This window comes from Chlorocebus sabaeus, chromosome 1, assembly GCF_047675955.1.
Source record: "Chlorocebus sabaeus isolate Y175 chromosome 1, mChlSab1.0.hap1, whole genome shotgun sequence".
Taxonomy (NCBI): domain Eukaryota; kingdom Metazoa; phylum Chordata; class Mammalia; order Primates; family Cercopithecidae; genus Chlorocebus; species Chlorocebus sabaeus.
In genome coordinates this window covers 6,908,033-6,928,825 of record NC_132904.1, presented here as the reverse complement: position 1 = coordinate 6,928,825, position 20,793 = coordinate 6,908,033, and the positions used below count along the sequence as shown (strand labels likewise).

Genomic DNA, 20,793 nt, shown 5'->3' with positions numbered 1-20,793 from the left:
ACCAACACATAAGACTGGTGACCAAAGGTATTGGGTGGGCCAGGAGCAGTGGCTCACACCTGTAATCCTAGCTACTCAGGAGGCTGAAGCGGGTGGATCACCTGAGGTCAGGAGTTCGAGACCAGCCTGGCCAGCATGGTGAAACCCCGACTCTACTAAAAATACCAAAAAAATTAGCCAGGCATGGTGGTGGGCACCTGTAATCCCAGCTACTCAGGAGGCTGAGGCAGGAGAATTGCTTCAACCCAGAAGGTGGAGGTTGCAGTCAGCCAAGATTGCGCCATTACACTCTAGCCTGTGTGACAAGAGTAAGACTCCATTTCAAAAAAAAAAAAAAGTGTGGGTGTCTCTCACCACACACCAAGCAACAGACCAGCTGGGTGGCCTCCAATTCCATTCCAACTCTGTCTACCGGGAGACAGTGTCAGATCCCACAGGTTGAGGGCTCAGCCTCCAAGACTGCATCTCCCTCCCCTTAGACCGTAGTCAAAGGTCCAGGCCTCCAGAACTTCTGCCTGACCAGCTTCAAGTTGGGGTTCCCACGATCCCCTCTTTGGGTTTAATTTGCTGGAGCAGCTCACAGAACTCAAAGAAACACTTATGTTTAGTGGCTTATAATAAAGGATACTACAAAGGATAAAGATGAAGAGATGTGTAGGGTGAGGCATGGGGGAGGGTACGGAGTGTGCACGCCCTCCCTAGGTGCCCCACTGTCAAGGAACCTGCACATGGTCAGCTACCCAGAGCTCCAAGAAGCCAGTCCTCTTGGGTTTTTAATGGAAGCTTCACGACAACAGCACTCCTTACACCAGGGTATAGGGTGAGGAGGAGGGTCTTTCTGAAAGTGGGGGGAACAGTAGAGCCCTGCCTTGGGGCAGGGGAAAGGAGGGCAGAATGTCAAGAGGTTGTTTCCTGTGGCCTGCTCCTGAGGACTGACACACTCAACATTAGAACAAAAGACTGAAGAAGGGCTATGAGGATGATGAGCCAGGAGCCCTGGACGAAAACCAATGTATGTATAACACCACGGTACCGATGTAGAACTCGATGATATGAACAAATTTTCAAAGTGTAGAATAGTACGTTAACATGCTGTTGTCTGTATTTTAAAAAACTACCGATACCAATATATTTGATTACATAAGCACGGGGTACCTGGAGTGCCTCAAAAGGCAGCTGGTAACAAATCATTGCCTGAGTAGACGTGAAGGACTGGAGGACAGAGTAGGAGTGAGATTTACTTTTCATTTTATATCCTTCTTTATTATTTTTTGCCCCTTTAGCAATTTGTGTGAGCTTTGTGTATACACAGGGTTCCTTTTTTTTTTTTTTTGGAGACAGTCTCGCTCTGTCTTCCAAGCTGGAGTGCAATGGTGCAATCTTGGCTCATTGTGACCTCTGTCTCCCAGGTTCAAGCAATTCTCCTGCCTCAGGCTTCCAAAGAGCTGGGATTATAAGCGCGCGCCACGATGTGCAGCTAATTTTTGTATTTTTAGTAGAGACAGTGTTTTGCCATATTGGCCAGGCTGGTCTCGAACTCCTGACCTCAGGTGATCCAACCACCTTAGTTAGCCTCCCCAAAGTACTGGAATTACAGGCGTGAGCCACTGCACCCAACCCATAGGATTCTTAATTTTTGTAGGTTTTGTTTTGTTTTGTAGAGATGGGGTTTCACTATATTGCCCAAGCTGGTCTCGAACTCCTGGGCTCAAGCAATCCGCCTGCCTCAGCCTCCCAAAGTGCTGGGATTACAGGCATGAGCCACCACACTCGGTGCCCTCTTGTCTGTATTTTTGATGCAGTTTCCCCTCCAGTCTTCATTTCCCTGATTGCTGACTTCTGACTTCTTAGAATCCTCTTGGATTCTAGTGGATCCCACAGCTAGCGAGCCCCACAGCTCTGAGTTCCTGATCAGACCTGCCTTCTGAGACGCACAGGCTGCAGGAGGCCAGGGCCTGGCCTTGGCTTCCCCCAACACTCTCACCACCACCCACCCATCTGCAGCCCTAGGTTAGGAATACTGAAAGGGCAGCCTGGGTAGGACTCCTAGTTGGCCACAGAATGGGGGGTAGCCCCCAGTGTTTGCTCAGCAGAATGGATCAGGAATCAGAACTAGCTTCCCTGTACCCCACATCTTGTGGCCCTTAGGCATACCACCCAGATAGGTGCCAAGGATTCCTCTTCTGGAAGGGAGATAGAGGCTAAATTCTGGCAATGTCTAGATAGCATGTATTGTTAAAATGTATCAAAGTGTAGCCAGGCATGGTGGCCCTGTAGTCCCAGCTACTCAGGAGGCTGAGGTGGGATGTCTTGAGCCTGGGAGGCAGAGGTTGCAGTGAGCCGAGATCACCCCACTGTACTCCAACCTGGGTGACAGAGCGAGACTCTGTCTCAGGAGGAAAAAAAAAAAAAAAAAAAAAAAAAAAGGCACCCCTGTATATACTTTTTTTTTTTTGAGACGGAGTCTCACTCTGTCGCCTGGGCTGGAGTGCAGTGGCGCCATCTTGGCTCACTGCAACCTCCGTCTCCCGGGTTCAAGCGATTCTCCTGCCTCAGCCTTCTAAGTAACTGGGATTACAAGCGCCCACTACCACATCCAGCTAATTTTTTGTATTTTCAGTGGAGACAGGGTTTCACTGTGTTGGCCAGATTGGTCTTGAACTCCTGACCTCGTGATTCACCTGCCTCAGCCTGTGCTGGGATTACAGGCGTGAGCCACCGCGCCCGGCCTTTATATACTTTTTCATGCACACATGATCACTAAATCTGTAGGATAAACTTCTAGAATTCTTGAAGCAAAGGCTTTCTTTCCAAGAAAGTGCACCAATTTATAGTGAATGGCAATGCCTGTGTCCTTAACGGATTACCCAGCCTACACATCAATGTCATAATCTTGCAACACTCCCAGAGGGCGAAAGGGCAGGCATTATGATTACCACCGTTTTTAAACAATTAATTAATTAATTACTTTTTTGAGACAGAGTCCCACTCTGTGGCCCAGACTGGAGTGCAGCGGCATGATCTTGGCTCACTGCAACCTCCGCCTGCCTCCTAGGTTCAAGTGATTCTCATGTCTCACCCTCCTGAGTAGCTGGGATCACAGGCATGTGCCACGACGCCGGCTAATTTTTGTATTTTTAGTAGAGGACGGGGGTCTCACCATGTTGGCCAGGCTGATCTCGAACTCCTGACCTCCGCTGCTCCACCCCCTTCGGTCTCCCAAAGTGCTGGGATTACAGGCGTGAGCCGCCGCACCCGGCCCAATACCATCGTTTTCTAGAAATGAGTAAACTGAGGCTCAGAGAAGTAACTACTTAGTCTAACAGAGCCGGAATCAGATCCTGGGTTTCTAGATTCTCATTCCAAGAGCCTAACTCGGCAGTGGCGAAGGTGGCTCCTGGGCAGTCAACTGACTGCACAGTTCCGCCCAAGGCGGGACCTGGATCTAGAAGTGCTCGGAGCTCGCGGGTGGGAGGATCAGGATGGCTGCTGCTCCCGGAGCCAGCTTTCAACTCCCACCCCGCACAGGAGCCTCTCAGCAGCGCGAGGCGTCGCCCAGACCGGACCTGGAACCCTTACAGCACGACCGCCGCGCGCTTCCCTCCGGATCCAGCTCCCGCCGTCAGAGCGCCCTCCCTCCGCCGCGCCCGGCTCAGCCCAGGCTGGGGCGGGGCCTCGGAAGCGGTCGCCCTCCCCCCAGACAGGGCGGTCCCTCGTTAGGCCAAGTTTTCAAACGGCAAAATCAACCGCGCGGAAGAGACTCTGCCTTCTCTTCACTCCGCATCCCAGACGCCTCAGAGAAACTGCCTTTCAGACCTTCGCGGCCTCTCCTGTGCCCGCAGCGCCCGGGAGCTACGGACCCGCGTTAGCCACATCAACCGCAACGTTCGCGCGCCACCTTGTGTCCGTTCCTTTAGCTTCCAGGGACAACCCGGAAACCACATTTCCCAGCGTGCCTAGCGCCTCTGCGCAGGCGCAAATAGTTTCCCCTCGTTGCCATGGGAACCTCGCCCCTTCTAGAGTCCCGGCCGCTTGACTCAGCGAGGCGCGGTGTTGTTTTTTCCTGAGGTACTCTGGGGCTGGGACCCGGTCTGCAGAAGGTCCAGGGGGCGGCGTAGGGGGATTGAGGAGAGGAGACCAAGCTGGCCTTGCCTCCGGGACCAGCGCTTCCAAATAATCTGGGGCGTCCCGGCGTGCACACGCTCCTGAGGCCTCGCCGTTCTGAGGAAAGGGGCTGGCGAAGCGACCCGGGTCCGCGAAGCCGGGGTCCGGCTGGGGCCCGCGAAGGCCCGCTCGCCCGCGGCGGCGTCTTGTCACCGCGAGCCGAGGGCCTTCGCGCGGCCGACAGGTACTCCCGGGAGCTGGCAGCCCACTGGGAGGGTTCGCGGCGCAGGTGAACGCGGAGGTAGAATCAGACAGGGCAGTGAGTGCGCCCGGGGCTGGATCTGGCTTAGCCGCTGGTGGATTCGGAACCCGGGAGGCCCCCAGGCCCTGTGGGCTTCGGTTCCCCCGCTCTGTAAAATGAGGCTTGGACTGGAATTCTAGTGCCCATTGCGATTCCGTTGCAGAGCCGCCCCTGGCTCTGTGTGACCTACGAGTTCCTTCTGTAAAATAAGGAGGCTGAAACGGATGATCCCTAACGTCTCTTCCGACGGTGCAGTATGTTACACATTGCTTGCTCCATTGCCCCTTATTGCACCCCAAGTGCAAGAAGAAAGAAAGGAACCTGGGATGATCTGAGCAAGACTCTCAGCTTGGGATCTAGAGTCAGAAAAACTTGGGTTTGTGACTTTGGACAAACTTATTACATCTCTTGAGACTCAGCTGCTTCATTTGCAAGATTGGGGATAATGTTAATACTACCTCCAGTTTTTGAGGATTAAATGAGATGACACATGTAAGTTTTTAGTCCAGGGACTGCGTAGAGGAAGTGCTATCCCAGGTCCCAGCTATCGTTTCTAACAATTTCTACAACAGTCCCTAGCCACCATAAGACCTTTTCTTAATTTTTGAATTCACTTTATTTCTGGGCAAGTTCATTCTCCTAGGAAGGACGGTTTTCTGTTTTTTAATTTTTGTTCGTTTGTTTGTTTTGAGACAGGGTCTCACTGTCACCCAGGCTGGAGTGCAGTGGTGTGATCTCTGCTCACTGCACCCTACTCCTCCTGGGTTCAAGCGATTATCGTGCCTCAGCCTCCTGAGTAACTGGGACTACAGGCGTGTGCCATTACTCCCGGATAGTTTTTGTATTTTTTGGTAGAGATGGGGTTTCTCCCCATGTTGGCCAGGCTGGTCTCAAACTCCTGGTCTCAAACTCCTGGCCTCAAGAGATCTGCCCACCTCGGCCTCCCAAAGTGTTGGGATTACAGGCGTGAGCCACCACACCTGGCTAGGCAGGATGGTTTTGTAGGCCGATTTTGATGGGGAAACCTGAGTCTTTTTACCCAAGGTTGGATGCTCAAGGCCAGTGTATTGCCTCCATTCAGCTGTAGGCTGAATTATAGCGTTACCACACAGCATTTAGGGAGGATGCAGGCTTAATGCCACATAGTAGGGTAGACACTTAAGGTTCATAGAGGATATGAGTACTTACATGTTATGATGCAAAAGCAACTGAATATAGAATTATGTATTTACATAAGACTGGTTACTTTCATGGTTATAAGGAATGCATAAGAATTCTATGCTGCTTGCATTGAGTTCAAGCTTTGTGTTAACTGAGAAAATTATAACAAGGAGTTTTAAATTAATGAAAAAAGTATATATTTTAAAAATCTGGGAACATCCAATAATTTCACAAACAAGCCTTCATTCGTCCAACAAACATCTTGTCTCACTTTGTCTTCCAGGCTGGAGGGCAGTGGTGTGATCTCGGCTCACTGCACCCTCTGCCTCCTGGGTTCAAGCGATTCTTCTGCCTCAGCCTCTCAAGTAGCTGAAATTACAGGCACACACCACCATGCCTGGCTAATTTTTGTATTTTTAGTAGAGGTGAGGGTTCACCATGTTGACCAGGCTGGTCTTGAACTCCTGACCTCAGGTGATCTGCCCACCTCAGCCTCCCAAAATGCTGGCATTGACCGGGCACAGTGGCTCAAGCCTGTAATCCCAGCACTTTGGGAGGCTGAGACGGGCAGATCATGAGGTCAGGAGATCAAGGCCATCCTGGCTAACACGGTGAAACCTCTCGTCTCTACTAAAAATTACCAAAAAAAACTAGCCGGGTGAGGTGGCGGGCGCCTGTAGTCCCAGCTACTCGGGAGGCTGAGGCACGAGAATGGTGTAAACCCGGGAGGCGGAGCTTGCAATGAGCTGAGATTGCTCCACTGCACTCCAGCCTGGGCGACGGAGTGAGACTCCGTCTCAAAAAAAAAAAAAAAAAAAAAAATGCTGGGATTACAGGTGTGAGCCACCGTTCTTGGCTTTCCATGAATATTTTCTGAGCACCTACTGTGTACATGGAACTGTGCAGGGTGCTCTGAGGGATATGAAGATGTAAAAGACACTTTCTCTGCTCTCAGGAAATACAGTCTAGTAGAGAAGATCAATTATGCATTAAAAACATAAAATTCAAGTAGAAAGTGATGTGTCATAGAGAGGCCCAGGTTACTGCTCTGAAGATTCAGAGGCAGGAGACACGGCTGCCGAGTCACACTGTAATGAGAGAATCAAAAAGACAGCATTTGAAACTCCTAAAGCATGTAAACAATGTAGATATGCCAAGAAGTAGGCAAAAGATATTCTGGGCACCCATTCCATAACCTTGAGATACATGAATGAGAGCTGTCTGTAGCCCTGATTAAATGGTGAGCTTCTGGGAGGCAGGGAGTAGATTTTGGTCAGTGTTTTCCTCCCCTGATTGGCACATGGTTGCCATGGTAAATATTAGCGAATGAGTAGGGGCTACGAGTTTCGTGTGGAGAGGAATGGAGCTGTGGTCTCTATATTACCCTGAAGCTCTTTGATTAGACTCACATGCTGTCTCAGAGCCATTCTTCTAGGGGAAAGAGGCGAATCGGCAGATGATTATGGGGCAAGGGCCATATTGTTGGCATCTTTAGTGCAGTACCAGCTGAGAGCCCAGGGAACAAGGTCTCATCAGTGGATAAGGGGTTTGTGAGCCTGTTTCCCTGGAACCAAGGTGAAGAACCATGAGGGAAGGAAACGGAAGCATAGGACCATGCAGCAGTCCTCAGACCAGTGACGGGCACTCCCTTGACTCTTGTGTCCATTCTTGGTTTTTCTTTTTCTATGGCCCACTCCTTCCTAGGGAGATTTCTCTCCCATCTGTGATGCAGTTGGGAGTGGGAAACTGTGTCCACCATGCCAGCAGATTGCCAAGACCTGCTGCTGCTGCACAGGAAGGAAGCTGGCTTCAGCACACCATCTTCAGGCTGACTTCCAGGGCCCTGCCCTTTTCCAGTTCTGTCCAGGGCTGAACCTGCACTAGGAGCTAACCTTGAAGGAGACCCCTTCGAGACAGGTGTTTAATGGCCTGTGGAGGGGAGAACGACCTCAGGAGCTGGGATAGCAAAAGTAGAAAAGATTGAAAGGAGAATGGCCTGAGGACAGGGCAAATCCTCCCAAGTCCTGTTTAATTCATCCAAGGTCTAGATTCCCACTGGAATCTTCTGTTGCTCAGAAGGTGGAGTCATCCTCAGAAAAAGGAAGCTGGGGAGAGATTAAGCAGATGCAACCAGACAGGGGATAGAGCACAACTGACTGTCTTTTTTGTCCCTAGATACGGGATGTTGGAGGACATCTGGGGACCACAAATGCTCCTTCTCCTGGAGATGCAACTCAAGGTGAGCCTTTATACCATCCTTCTGGCAACCCGTGCTCCCTCTCCAGAGAATGGTTCTTCCTTTTCATCCTTCTTTCCCACTTTACTCCCGCTCCACGGGCCACAGGTAAGGGCCTACAGGGTGTATCAGGATTTCCTTATAGCTAAGTGCCATGTGAAGCCTGAGTAGCTCCAGGCCTGGTACTTGATAAGAGGTTATGACAGCCCAGTGCCTGCCATGGAGGCCTCTGTCTGCCTACTTCAAGGGCGTTATGGTCCTATACAATTTACTAAGCACTGGCACTTACATGTGATCTCATTTAATCTCAACAGCTGTAAGGTCTTGTATTGTGACTTTCACTTTTCCACGTGAGGGATCTGATTTCTTAGGTTGTAGGTCAAAGAACTAAATGATACCACTGAGAGCAGTGATTTTTCCACCGCCTCCATAATCACTGACAGGGTGCCATCTGTCTGCTAGTGAGAACACGGTCCTAGGTTAACCTGAAACTAGACCAAGACTCTCCTTTTTTCCCATTTCAGCTAGAATTTCCTGCCCATTTTCCTCAGTGTCCTATCCCAGCACAGCTTCTCCGTGTCACTGGACACGTTTGATCTGAGTTTCTCTCTCTCATGCCCTCAGTACATGCTGACTTGTTCTTAGGGCAGCAGGTCCCATCAGAGAACTTGTGCTCTTCCCCTTGACTCTGCCAGGTGCACCCTCTCCCAGGTAGGCACCCTGGGTAGCTGTGAGACTTTAGGGGATTCTATATCTGGGTTAGAGAACCAGGAATAGGAAAACTGTTCCCCCGCTGGGTGGGGAAAGAAGTTAGCAAAAGTTTGCCTGATGGGATTGGCCTGGATAGTAATGCTACACCCTATGCGACCCCATCTCATTGGCACCCCTGGCAGAGCAGCTCAATGAGCCATAGAGGTAAAGGTGGAAGGTGAGTGTGGCAGGGAAGGTAAAGGCTCACGCTAAAGGCTAAAGCAGGGTCCCACCTGCTGGCATAACTCAAGCCGGAGCCATGGAGGCGGAGGTGGGAGACAGGTTTGGGTAAAGGAGGATGCCCCTGGGGAGAGGGAGCTGGTTATATGCATCCTACATAATTTATCTTCATATGGCCTGAGAAGGCTTGGAGCTGGCCTGCTTTGCCCAGAACAGCAGCAGCCTGTCTCCCCAGGCAGCGCACACTGCTGTGCAGCTCCTCTCTTGGTTTGGCGGACTGACTCCCATCCTCTGATGGCCCTCGAGAGACCTTTTTCACACCCTCCACCCTCCCTGGTGGCTCAGCTAGATGCCTCCTCCAGCTCTATCTGCCGTCTGAGATCTGATCATCCCAAATGTTCCTATGCCAGGCTGAACTCTGCCTTCTCAGAATGTCCTCACTCCTGCCAACCTGAAGCTCTTATTTTCAACACAGAAATGGGAAATTGGGAGGGAGGCTGAGTGCCATGGGGCCTAGAGTATGTGGCTTGGAGGCAACCAATGGAATCATTTTGGGGTTAATGGGATGCCTGAGCTGATAAGCAGAGATCCCCCCGCCCCTATTCCCGAATATCCCTGTGATGGGTGGCGCTGTGTGGAGCAAGGCCTGTACGCAGCACGATCCGCAGGTGGTCCCTACTTGCCCACCCCACCATCCTGCTGCAGCTTCACCCTCACCCTCCACCTCAGCCCTGTTCATTTCTCTCTTCCCTCTTTCCCTCCTCTCCTCCCTCTAGGTAGTGCAAGCAGCAGTGGCACATATGCTTGCCTGGCCTATCTGCACTTGAGCTTCCTACGGGTGCCCATCCTGGCCTGCATGCTGCAGGACTTGTGCTTCTGTGCAGATACCTCTGATTCTTCTCCTCTTCAAAAGGAAAAAGGACTCAGATAAGAGAGGAGGTTAGGGAAAGAAGACTTGAACTATTTTTTTTTTTTTTTTTGAGACGGATTATTGCTCTGTCATCCAGGCTGGAGTGCAGTGGCGTGATTTCAGCTCACTGCAACTTCTATCTCCCGGGTTCAAGTGATTCTCCTGTCTTAGCCTCCCAAGTAGCTAGGATTATAGGCGCATGCCACTGTGCCTGGCTAATTTTTGTACTTTTAGTAGAAATAGGGTTTCACCATGTTGGCCAGGCTGGTCTCAAACTCCTGACCTTGTGATCCGCCCACCTTGGCCTCCCAAAGTGCTGGGATTACAGGCGTGAACCACCGCACCCAGCCGACTCTCTATTCTTTTGCTGAAGGCTTTTATCAATCTGATGCCAGCCTACGTTTCTGGCTTTCTCTCCCAGAACATCCTAGTATGTACTGTTCACTGTCATCACACTAGACTACCAACTGTTTCTCAAAAACACTTTTTCTGCCTCTTCACCTTTGCTCATGCTTATCTTTCTATCTGGGAGGGTTCCTTCCACCATTCATCTCTCCATTTAAAAATATTTTTTGAACACTTTTTATTTTGAAAAATTTCAGTGCAGAGAAGTTGAAAGAATAGTACAGTGAACAGCTATGTAACCTACACCTGGATTCGCCAGTTGTTATTGCCATGTTTCTTTCTTTTCTCTCTCTTTTTATCCTGGACCAACTGAAAATAAGTTGCGGGCATTATGACACTTTACCCCTAAATATTTTGGTCTGTATCTCCTCATAATAAGGACATCATCCTGCATAACCACAATCTTTTCTTTTTCTTTTTTTGTTGAGACTGAGTCTCACTCTGTCACCAGGCTGGAGTGTAGTGGTATGATTTTGGCTCACTGCATCCTCCACCTTCTGGGTTCAAGCGATTCTCCTGCGTCAGCCTCCCAAGTAGCTGGGACTACAGGCGCGCAACCCCATGCCCAGCTAATATTTGTATTTTTAGTGGAGATGGGGTTTCACCATGTTGGCCAGGATGGTCTCGATCTCTTGACCTTGTGATCTGCCTGCCCTGGCCTCCCAAAGTGCTGGGATTAAAGGCATGAGCCACTGCGCCTGGCCAGTCTTTTCTTAAAAAAAAAAAAATCTGGGACCGAGTGTGGTGGCTCATGCCTGTAATCCCAGCACTTTGGGAGGCCAAGGTGGGAGGACCGCTTAAGGCCAGGATTCAAGACTAGCCTGGACAACATAGTGAGATTCCCATCTCTACAAAAATATTTAAAAATCAGCCTGGGTGACAAAGTGAGACCCTGTCTCAAAAAAAAAAAAAAAAAAAAAAAGATAATAATGTGATTATTAGGCCAGGCATAGTAGCTCATGCCTATAATCCCAGCAGTTTGGGAGGCCAAGGCAGGAAGAGCACTTGAGCCTAGGAGGCTGAGGCTACAGTGAGCAATGTTCTTGCCACTGCACTCCAGCCTTAGCGACAGAGTGAGACCCTATCTGTAAAAAAAAAAAAAAAAAAAAGTTAAAAATTAACTGGGCATGCCAGGCGCAGTGGCTCACACCTGTAATCCCAGCACTTTGGGAGGCCGAGGTGGGTGGATCATGAAGTCAGGAGTTTGAGACCAGCCTGGCCAACATGGTGCAACCCCGTCTCTACTAAAAATACAAAAATTAGCCTGGCATGGTGGCAAGCACTTGTAATCCCAGCTACTTGGGAGGCTGAGGCAGGAGAATCGCTTGAACCTGGGAGGCAGAGGTTGCAGTGAGCCGAGATCGTGCCACTGCACTCCAGCCTGGGCGACAGAGAGAGATTCCATCTCAAAAAAAAAAAAAAAAAATTTAACTGGGCATACTGGTGTGTGCCTATAGTCCCAACTGCTCAGGGGACTGAGACAAGAGGATGGCTTGAGCCCAAGAGTTTGAGAGGCTGCAGTGAGCCATGATTGCACTGCTGCACTCCAGCCTAGATGACAGAGTGAGACACTGTCTCTAAAAACCAACAAAAAATAAAAATGTGGTAAAATATACATAAAATTTACTATTTTGCTATTTTAAAGTATATAGTTGTGGCATTACGTACATTCACAGTGTTGTGTAACCGTGACCACTATCCATTTCCAGAACTTCTTCATCATCACCAACAGAAACTGTACCTATTGAATGATAGCTCCCCATTCCCCCGGTAAACCTCAGTTTTACTTTCTGTCTGTGAATTTGCCTCTTTTAATTACCTCATATAAGTTGAGACACACATTATTTGTCCTTTGATATGTGGCTTATTTCACTTAGCATATTGTTTTTAAGGTTCAGCCATGTTGTAGCACATGTTCAGAATTTCAGTCTTTTTTTAAGGCTGAATAAATAATATTCTCTTATATGGATAGACCACATTTTGTTTATCCATTCATCTACTGATAGACATTTGGAATGTTTTAGCCTTTGGCTGTTGTGAATATGCCGCCATGAACATTGGTTTACTAGTATTGGAGTCACTGCTTTCAATTCTTTAGGGTACATACTAAGAGTGGAATTGCTGGATAATATGGCAATTCCGTTAACTTTCTGAGAAACTGCCACCTGTTTTACAAAATGACCAAGAAATAAAAATGCAATATTATTATCTAGACTACAGATCATAATTACATTTCTCTAAATATCCCTATGTTTTCCATTACAGCTTTAAAAAAATATCTGATTCAGGATTGAATGAGGGATCACTGATTGTATTTGGTTGTCATGTCTCTTGATTCTTTCTTAATTTAGAATGGTCTTCCTGTCTTTTTGTTTTTCATGACATTGACATTTTTGAAGAATCCAAATTGTCTTGTAGGATATCCTTCAATTTGGGTCTCTTTGAATGTTTCTTTATAATTAGATTCACAATAAGCCTTTTTGCAAGAATACTACATAATACTACAAGAATACTAAGGATATTGTATAACATGTTCTTCCTATTTGTTGCATTACTTTAGTCATGTAATGTTGCCTTATCCCATTATTGATGATACTGAGCTTATTTTACTTTTTATTTTTATTTTTTCTTTTGAGGCAAAGTTTCACTCTGTCACCCAGGCTGGAGTGCAGTGGCACGGTTTCCGCTCACTGCAACGTCTGCCTCCTGGGTTCAAGTGATTCTCCTGCTTCAGCCTCCCGAGTAGCTGGGATTCCAGGCATGTGTCACCATGCCCAGCTAATTTTTGTATTTTTAGTAGAGACAGCGTTTTGCCATGTTGGCTAGGCTGGTCTTGAACCCCTAACCTCAGGTGATCTGCCTGCCTTGGGCTCCCAAAGTGTTAGGATTACAGGCATGAGCCACTGTGCCCAGTCGATACTAAGTTTATTTACTCGGTTAAGATGGTATCTGCTTGATCTCTATATTGAGAGGGAGCTCTTTTCCACATGTAAAAATATATAACTTGTTGGGTGGTAAGTTGAGACCATGTGAATATGCTGTTCCCCCACAATCTATCAGCCATTGGCCTTAGTGTTAATAATCCTTGCCTAATTTATTTATTTCATTGTGTTTGTAATATTTATTATTTATTTATTTAATTTTAGAGACAGAGTCTTGCTATGTTGCCCAGGCTGGAGTGCAGTGGCTATTCACAGGCGCAGCCATAGCATACTACTGCCTCAAACTCATGGGCTCAAGTAATCCTCCTAATATTTACAGATAGAAATTTTTTTTTTTGAGACGGTTTCTTGCTCTGTCGCCCAGGCTTAAGTGCAGTGGCGTGATCTCAGCTCACTGCAAGCTCCACCTCCTGGGTTCATGCCATTCTCCTGCCTCAGCCTCCTGGGTAACTGGGATTACAGGCACCCGCCACCACGCCCGGCTAATTTTTTTGTTTTTTTAGTGGAGACGGGGTTTCACAGTGTTAGCCAGGATGGTCTCGATCTCCTGACCTCATGATCCGCCCAACTTAGCCTCCCAAAGTGCTGGGATTACAGGCGTGAGCCACTGTGCCCGGCCAGAATATTTTTTTTTTTTTTGAGATGGAGTCTCACTCTGTCACCCAGGCTGGAGTGTAATGGTATGGTCTTGGCTCACTGCAACCTCCACCTCCCGGGTTCAAGCTATTCTCCTGCCTCAGCCTCCTGAGTAGCTGGGGCTGCAGGCACAGACTACTACACCTGGCTAATTTTTGTATTTTTAGTAAAGACGGGGTTTCATTGCGTTGGCCAGGCTGGTCTCGAACTCATGACCTCGTGATCCGCCACCCCCCCCCCCCCCCCCGCAGCCTTCCATAGTGCTGGGATTACAGGCATGAGCCACTCGGCATACAGATAGAATCTGTACAGAGGTGTTTTTTTTTTTTTTGGATGGAGTCCCGCTCTATCACCCAGGCTGGAGTGCAATGGCACGATCTTGGCTCGCTGCACCCTCCGGCTCCTGGGTTCAAGCGATTCTCCTGCCTCAACCTCCCAAGTAGCTGGGACTACAGGCACACACCACCACACCTGGTGATATTTTGTATTTTTAGTAGAGATGGAGTTTCGCCATGTCGGCCAGGCTGGTCTCGAACTCCTGACCCCAGATAACCCACCTGCCTCGGCCCCCCAAGTACTGGGATTATCGGCTTGAGCCACCGCACCTGGCCTACAGAGGTTTTAAGTTAAAATGAGGTCTTAGGGTGGACCCTACTCCTCTATGACTGGCGTCCTCATAAGAGAAAATTCAGACATAGACACATATAGAGGAAAGATGATGTGGAGACAGCCATCTATAAGCTGAGGGGAGAGAACAGAACCTAGAACAGATCCTTTTCTCATGGCCCCCAAAAGGAATCAACCGTCTCAACACCTTGATCTCAGACTTCTAACCCCCAGAACTGTGAGAAAATAAATTTCTGTTGTTTAAGCTACCCAATCTGTGGTTCTTTGTTATGGCAACCTGTCAGTCTGTTGTGTGATGCTATAACAGAATATCTGAGACTAGATAATTTATAAAGAACAGAAATTTATTCTCTCATAGTTCCAAAAGCATCCAAGTCTTCTGATTGCATCCTCACATGGCAGAAGGCAGAAGAACAAGAGAGAATGAACTCTGTGTCTTCACACGGCAGAAAAGCAGAAGGGCAAGAGAGAGTGAACCCACTCCCACAAGCCCTCTTCATAGTGATATTAATCCATTCATGAGGGCGGAGTCTTCATGATCTAAAAACATCTTAAAGGGCCCCACCTTCTAGGCCGAGCATGGTGTTTCACACCTGTAGTCCTAACACTTCGGGAGGCCGAGGCAGTCAGAACACCTGAGATCAGGAGTTCAAGTCCAGCCTGGCCAACTTAGTGAAACCCTGTCTGTACTAAAAATACAAAAATTAGCCAAGCGTAGTGGTGCATACCTGTAATCCCAGCTACTCAGGAGGCTGAGGGAGGAGAATTGCTTTAACCTGGAGATGGAGGTTGTAAGGAGCTGAGATCGTGCCACTGCACTCCAGCCTGGGCGACAGAGCAAGACTCCATCTCAAAAAAAAAAAAAAAAAAAAAAAGGCCCCACCTTCTAATATTATTGCGTTAGGGACTGAGCTTTCAACACATCAATTTTGGGGACACATTCAGACCACAGTACAACTCCAGCAAACTAATGTAGACCTATGCCCAGCCATATTAATAACTACTTTCAATATAAACACTCCAATTTAACACTCCAACTAAAAGACAGCAGCCTGGGTGACAGAGTGAGACTGTCTTTAAAAAAATCAAGATCCAACTATATAATATCTAAAATAAATATACAGTTGACCCTTGAACAGCATGGGTTTCAACTGCCTGGATCCACACAAGTTTGTTTGTTCCCTCCCCTCCCCTCCTCTCCCCTCCCCTCCCCTCTCCTCTCCTTTCTCCTCTCCTCTCCTTTCTCCTCTCTTTCCTTTCTCCTTTCCTTTCCTTTTTCCTTTCCTTTCCTTTCTCCTTTCCTTTCTCCTTTCTTTCTTTTTCCTTCTTTCTTGCTTTTTTTTTTTTTTGACAGAGTCTTGCTTTGCCACCCAGTCTAGAGTGCAGTGGTGTGATCTTGGCTCACTGCAACCTCTGCCTCCCGGGTTCAGGCAATTCTCTGCCCCAGCCTCCCGAGTAGCTGGGATTACAAGCATCTGCCACCACGCCTGGCTAATTTTTTTGTATTTTTAGTAAAGATGGGGTTTCACCATCTTGGCCAGGCTGGTCTTGAACTCCTGACCTCGTGATCCACCTGCCTTGGCCTCCCAAAGTGCTGGGATTACAGGCATGAGCCATCATGCCCAGCCAGTTTTTTTCAATAAATACATTGGAATTTTTTTTTAGAAATTTGCAACAATTTGAAAAATGTACAAACCAACCACATAGCCTAGAAATATTGAAAATTTTTTTTTTTTTTTTTTTTTTTTTTTTGAAACGGAGTCTGGCTCTGTCACCCAGGCTGGAGTGCACTTGCCGGATCTCAGCTCACTGCAAGCTCCGCCTCCCGGGTTTATGCCATTCTCCTGCCTCAGCCTCCCGAGTAGCTGGGACTACAGGCGCCGCCACCATGCCCGGCTAGTTTTTTGTATTTTTTTAGTAGAGACTGGGTTTCACCGTGTTAGCCAGGATGGTCTCGATCTCCTGACCTCGTGATCCGCCCGTCTCGGCCTCCCAAAGTGCTGGGATTACAGGCTTGAGCCACCGCGCCCGGCTGAAATATTGAAAAATTAAGAGAAAGTTCAGTATGTCATGAATGCACCAAATATAGATACTAGTCTGTTTAATCACTTACTACAATGAAATATAGATAAATCTATTACAAGAAGTTAAAATTGGCTGGATGAAGTGGCCAAGACCTGTAATCAGTGCACTTTGGGAGGCCAAGATGGGAGGATCACTTGAGGCACGTGCGTACTGTCCTAGCTACTCAGGAAGGTGAGGCAGGAAGATCACTTGAGCCCAGGAATTTGAGGTTACAGTGAGCTGTGATCATGCCACTGCACTACAGTCTGGGCAACATAGCCAGACCTTGTCTTTACAAAAAAATTGTTGAAAAAATTAACTGGGCATAGTGGTACACACCTGTAGTCCCTGTTACTTGGGAGATTGAGGTGAGAGAATCGCTTGAGCCCACATCAAAATTGCAGTGACCCGTGATCATGCCACTGCACTCCAGCCTGAGTGACAGAGGGAGACCCTGTCTCAAAAAAAAAAAAAAATTTTCGATGCCGTATTAAATCATAACTGCATAAAATTAGTACATACTGTACTACTGTAATAATTTTATAACCACCTTCTGTTGCTGTTGCATTGAGTTCAGTTGTTTCGAGTATCCACTTAAAATGCTGTGACACTAATCTCTGCATGAGCAGTTTGCCCTCTAGTAACTTGCCTATTGCAGTAAAAAGGTGATCTCTTGCGGTTCTCATGGAGTTTTCATTGTCTCGTGCAATAGCACCTTGAATTTCGGCATAGGACCCATGTGAAGTGCCACTATTAATGCTGGGAGCACTCCAGGAAGCAGAGAAAAGATATGACATTTCAAGAAAAATCTGAGTTGCTTGATATGTTCCACAGATTGAGGTCTGTACCTGTGGTTGTCCACTATTTCAAGATAGATGAATCCAGTGTAAGGACTATTGTAAAAAAAAAAAAAAAGAAAAAGAGGAAATCGGTGAAGCTATACCAGGAGGTGTGAAAATCTTGCACTTTTTGCAAAATACCTTTTTATGTCATATTGAAAATGCAGCTTTTATGTGGGTGCAGGATTGCTATAAGAAAGGAGTACATGTGGACTCTAATGTGATTTGAGAAAAAGTGAAGTCATTCCATGACAAAGCAAAAGGAAGGTGAGGGATCTAACGCTAGAGAATTTAATGCCATCAAAGGATGGTTTGATAGTTTTAGAAAGAGGTTTGGCTTTAAAAATGTCAAGAGAGGCTGGGTGCAGTGACTCATGCCTATAATCCTAGCACTTTGGGGGGCCAAGATGGGAGGACTGCTTGAGCCCAGAAGTTTGAGACTAGCCTGGGAAACATGGCAAAACGCCATTTCTGCTAAAAGTACTAAAAATTAGTCAGGCATGGTGGCATGCACCTATAGTCCCAGCTACTTGGGAGGCTGAGGTAGGAGAATCACCTAAGCCCAGAGGTCGAGGCTGCAGTGAGCTGTGTTGGTGCCACCGCACCCCAGCCTGACTGATGAGAGTGAGATTCTGCCTCAAAAGAAAAAAAAAAAAGTCAAGATAACAGGAAAAGCAGCTTTTACCTACCAAGAGACAAAAGATGAGTTCTGAGATGCCAATAAGAAAATAATTGAGGCCCAGTGCAGTGGCCCACACCTATAATCCCAGCACTTTGGGAGGCCGAGGTGGGTGGATTGCTTGAGTTCAGGAGTTCAAGACCAGCCTGAGCAATATGGTGAAACCCCATCTCTACTAAAAACAAAAAAAGAAAAAAAAAAAAAAAAAAAAAAAAAAAAAGGCCGGTCGCGGTGGCTCACGCCTGTAATCCCAGCACTTTGGGAGACCGAGGTGGGCGGATCACGAGGTCAGGAGATGGAGACCATCCTGGCCAACATGGCGAAACCCCATCTCTACTGAAAATACGAAAAATTAGCTGGGCGTGGTAGCGGGCGCCTATAGTCCCAGCTACTTGGGAGGCTGAGGCAGAAGAATGGCATGAACCTGGGAGGCGGAGCTAAGTGAGCTAAGATTGTGCCACTGCACTCCAGCCTGGACAACAGAGCGAGACTCGGTCTCAAAAAAAAAGAAAAAAAAAAAATCACCAGGCGTGATGGCAAATGCCTGTAGTCCCAGCTACTCAGGAGGCTGAGGTGGGAAGATCACCTGAGTCCAGGAGGTTGAGGCTACAGTGAGCTGTGATTGTGCCACTGTACTCCAGCCTGGGCAATGGGAGTGAAACTTTGTTTCAAAAAAGAAAGAAAAGAGGAGAAAAGTACCTGCCTGAACAGGTTTTTAATGCAGAAGAAAACAGAAAACCACAAAAGACCCCTATTAGTAAGGAAGAGAAGTGAGCAGTAGGATTTAAGGAAAGAAAAGATAAACCAACTCTACTGTTTTGTGCAAATGCAGTCAGGTTTATTATGAAGGCTGCCCTTATCTATAAATCTGCTAACCCCCAAGCCGAAGGGAAAGAAAAACACCAGCTGCCAATTTTTTGGTTGTACAACAAGAAAACCTGGACGAGAACCCTTTTTCTGGATTGATTTCATTGATACTTTGTCCCTGAAGTCAGGACGTACCTTGTCAGTAAGGGGATTGCCTTTTTTTGTTGTTTTTTGAGATGGAGTCCCACTCTGTCACCCAGGCTGGAATGCAGTAGCGTGATCTCAGCTCACTGCAGCCTCCGCCTCCTGGGTTCAAGCAATTTTCCTGCCTCAGCCTCCTAAGTAACTGGGATTACAGGCACACACCACTATGCCCAGCTAATTTTTGTATTTTTAGTAGAGACAGGGTTTCACCACGTTGGCCAGGCTGGTCTCAGACCCCTGACCTCAAGTGATCTGGCCGCCTCGGCCTCCTAAAGTGCTGGGATTACAGGGGAGAGCCACTACACCTGGCCTGGTTTTGCCTTTTAAAATTCTCTTGTTATTGGACAATGCCCTTGGCATTAAACCCCATCAGTTCAATACCAAAGGTGTCAAAGTGGTCTACTTGTCTCCAAACGCACTGTCTCTAATTCAGCCTCTAGATCAGGGGATCATAAGGACCGTAAAGACTCATTACACATATACATGGTACTCTATGGAAAGGACTGTCAACTCTATGGAAGCGAACCCTGATAGAACATTGTGGAAGTCTGGAAGGATTATACCACTGAAGATGCCATCATTATTATGGAAAAAGCCATGAAAACCATCAAGCCTGAAACAATAAATTCCTACTGGAGAATACTGCATCCAGATGTTATGCGTGATTTCACAGGATTGATGATAAAGCCAAGCAAGGAAATCATGAAAAAGATTGTGGGCCGGGCGCGGTGGCTCAAGCCTGTAATCCCAGCACTTAGGGAGGCCGAGACGGGTGGATCACGAGGTCAGGAGATCGAGACCATCCTGGCTAACACGGTGAAACCCCGTCTCTACTAAAAATACAAAAAACTAGCCGGGCGAGGTGGCGGGCGCCTGTAGTCCCAGCTGCTCCGGAGGCTGAGGCAGGAGAATGGCGTGAACCCGGGAGGCGGAGCTTGCAGTGAGCTGAGATCCGGCCACTGCACTCCAGTCCGGGCTACAGAGCAAGACTCCGTCTCAAAAAAAAAAAAAAAAAAAAAAAAAAAAAAAAAAGAAAAAGATTGTGGATATGGCAAAAAAGATGGGGTGAAGGGTTTGATATGGATCTCAGGGGAATCAAAGAGTTTAATAGATACCACCCAAGACAAATTAACAGAAGATGACATGATAGGGATGAGTGCTTCTGAACCTGTGCCAGATGAAGAAGAAGATGTAGAAGCAGCAGTGGCAGAAAACAATTAACATTAGACAGTCTAGGAGAAGGGTTCTGATTATTCAAGACCACTTTTGACATCTTTTATGACATGGACCCTTCTGCGATGCAGGCACTGAAACTCAGTCAAACAGTGGAAGAAGGATTAATACCATATAGCAGGGGTCCCCAACCCCCAGGCCACCGACACCAGGCCATACAGCAGGAGGTGAGTGACGGGTGAGCAGGCAAACACAAGCTTCATCTGTATCCACAGCTGTTCCCCATCACTTGCATTCCCATGTAAGCACCACCTCTTGTCAGATCATAGGAGAGCAAACCCCATTGTGAACTGTGTGTGTGAGGGATCTGAGTTGCCAACTCCTTATGAGAATCTCATGCCTGGTGATCTGTCACTGTCTTTTCTCACCCCAGAAAGGACCATCTAGGTGCAAGAAAACAAGCTCAGGGCTCCTACTGATTCCACTTTACGGTGAGCTGTATAATCATTTCATTGTGTGTTACAATGTAATAATAATAGAAATAAAGCACACAATAAATATAAAGTGCTTGAATCATCCCGAAACCACCCCCTTAACCCCATCTATGGGAAAAAGGTCTTCCATAAAGCCAGTCCATGGTGCCCAGAAGGTTGGGACTGCTGCTATATAGAAACATTTTTAGCTGGGCGCGGTGGCTCAAGCCTGTAATCCCAGCACTTTGGGAGGCCGAGGCGGGCGGATCACGAGGTCAGAAGATCGAGACCATCCTGGCTAA

General features: G+C 47.7%; 1 protein-coding gene across 7 annotated transcripts in view; it reads left to right on the top strand.

The window, feature by feature from the left end:
* The first annotated feature begins 3,945 nt into the window (after positions 1 to 3,945).
* Positions 3,946 to 20,793, top strand: part of RAD9A (RAD9 checkpoint clamp component A) — an 80,759-nt gene continuing 63,911 nt past the window's right edge. For 3 of the 7 annotated variants that reach the window (XM_073012487.1, XM_007967928.3, XM_073012434.1), the window contains exons 1-2: positions 3,946 to 4,068; positions 7,742 to 7,805. The gene's annotated coding sequence lies outside the window, so the exon portion shown is untranslated. Of the gene's footprint in view, positions 4,349 to 7,741; positions 7,806 to 20,793 lie in introns of all 7 variants that reach the window. The other 4 variants (XM_073012499.1, XM_073012459.1, XM_073012547.1 and 1 more) reach the window with 3 other exon arrangements.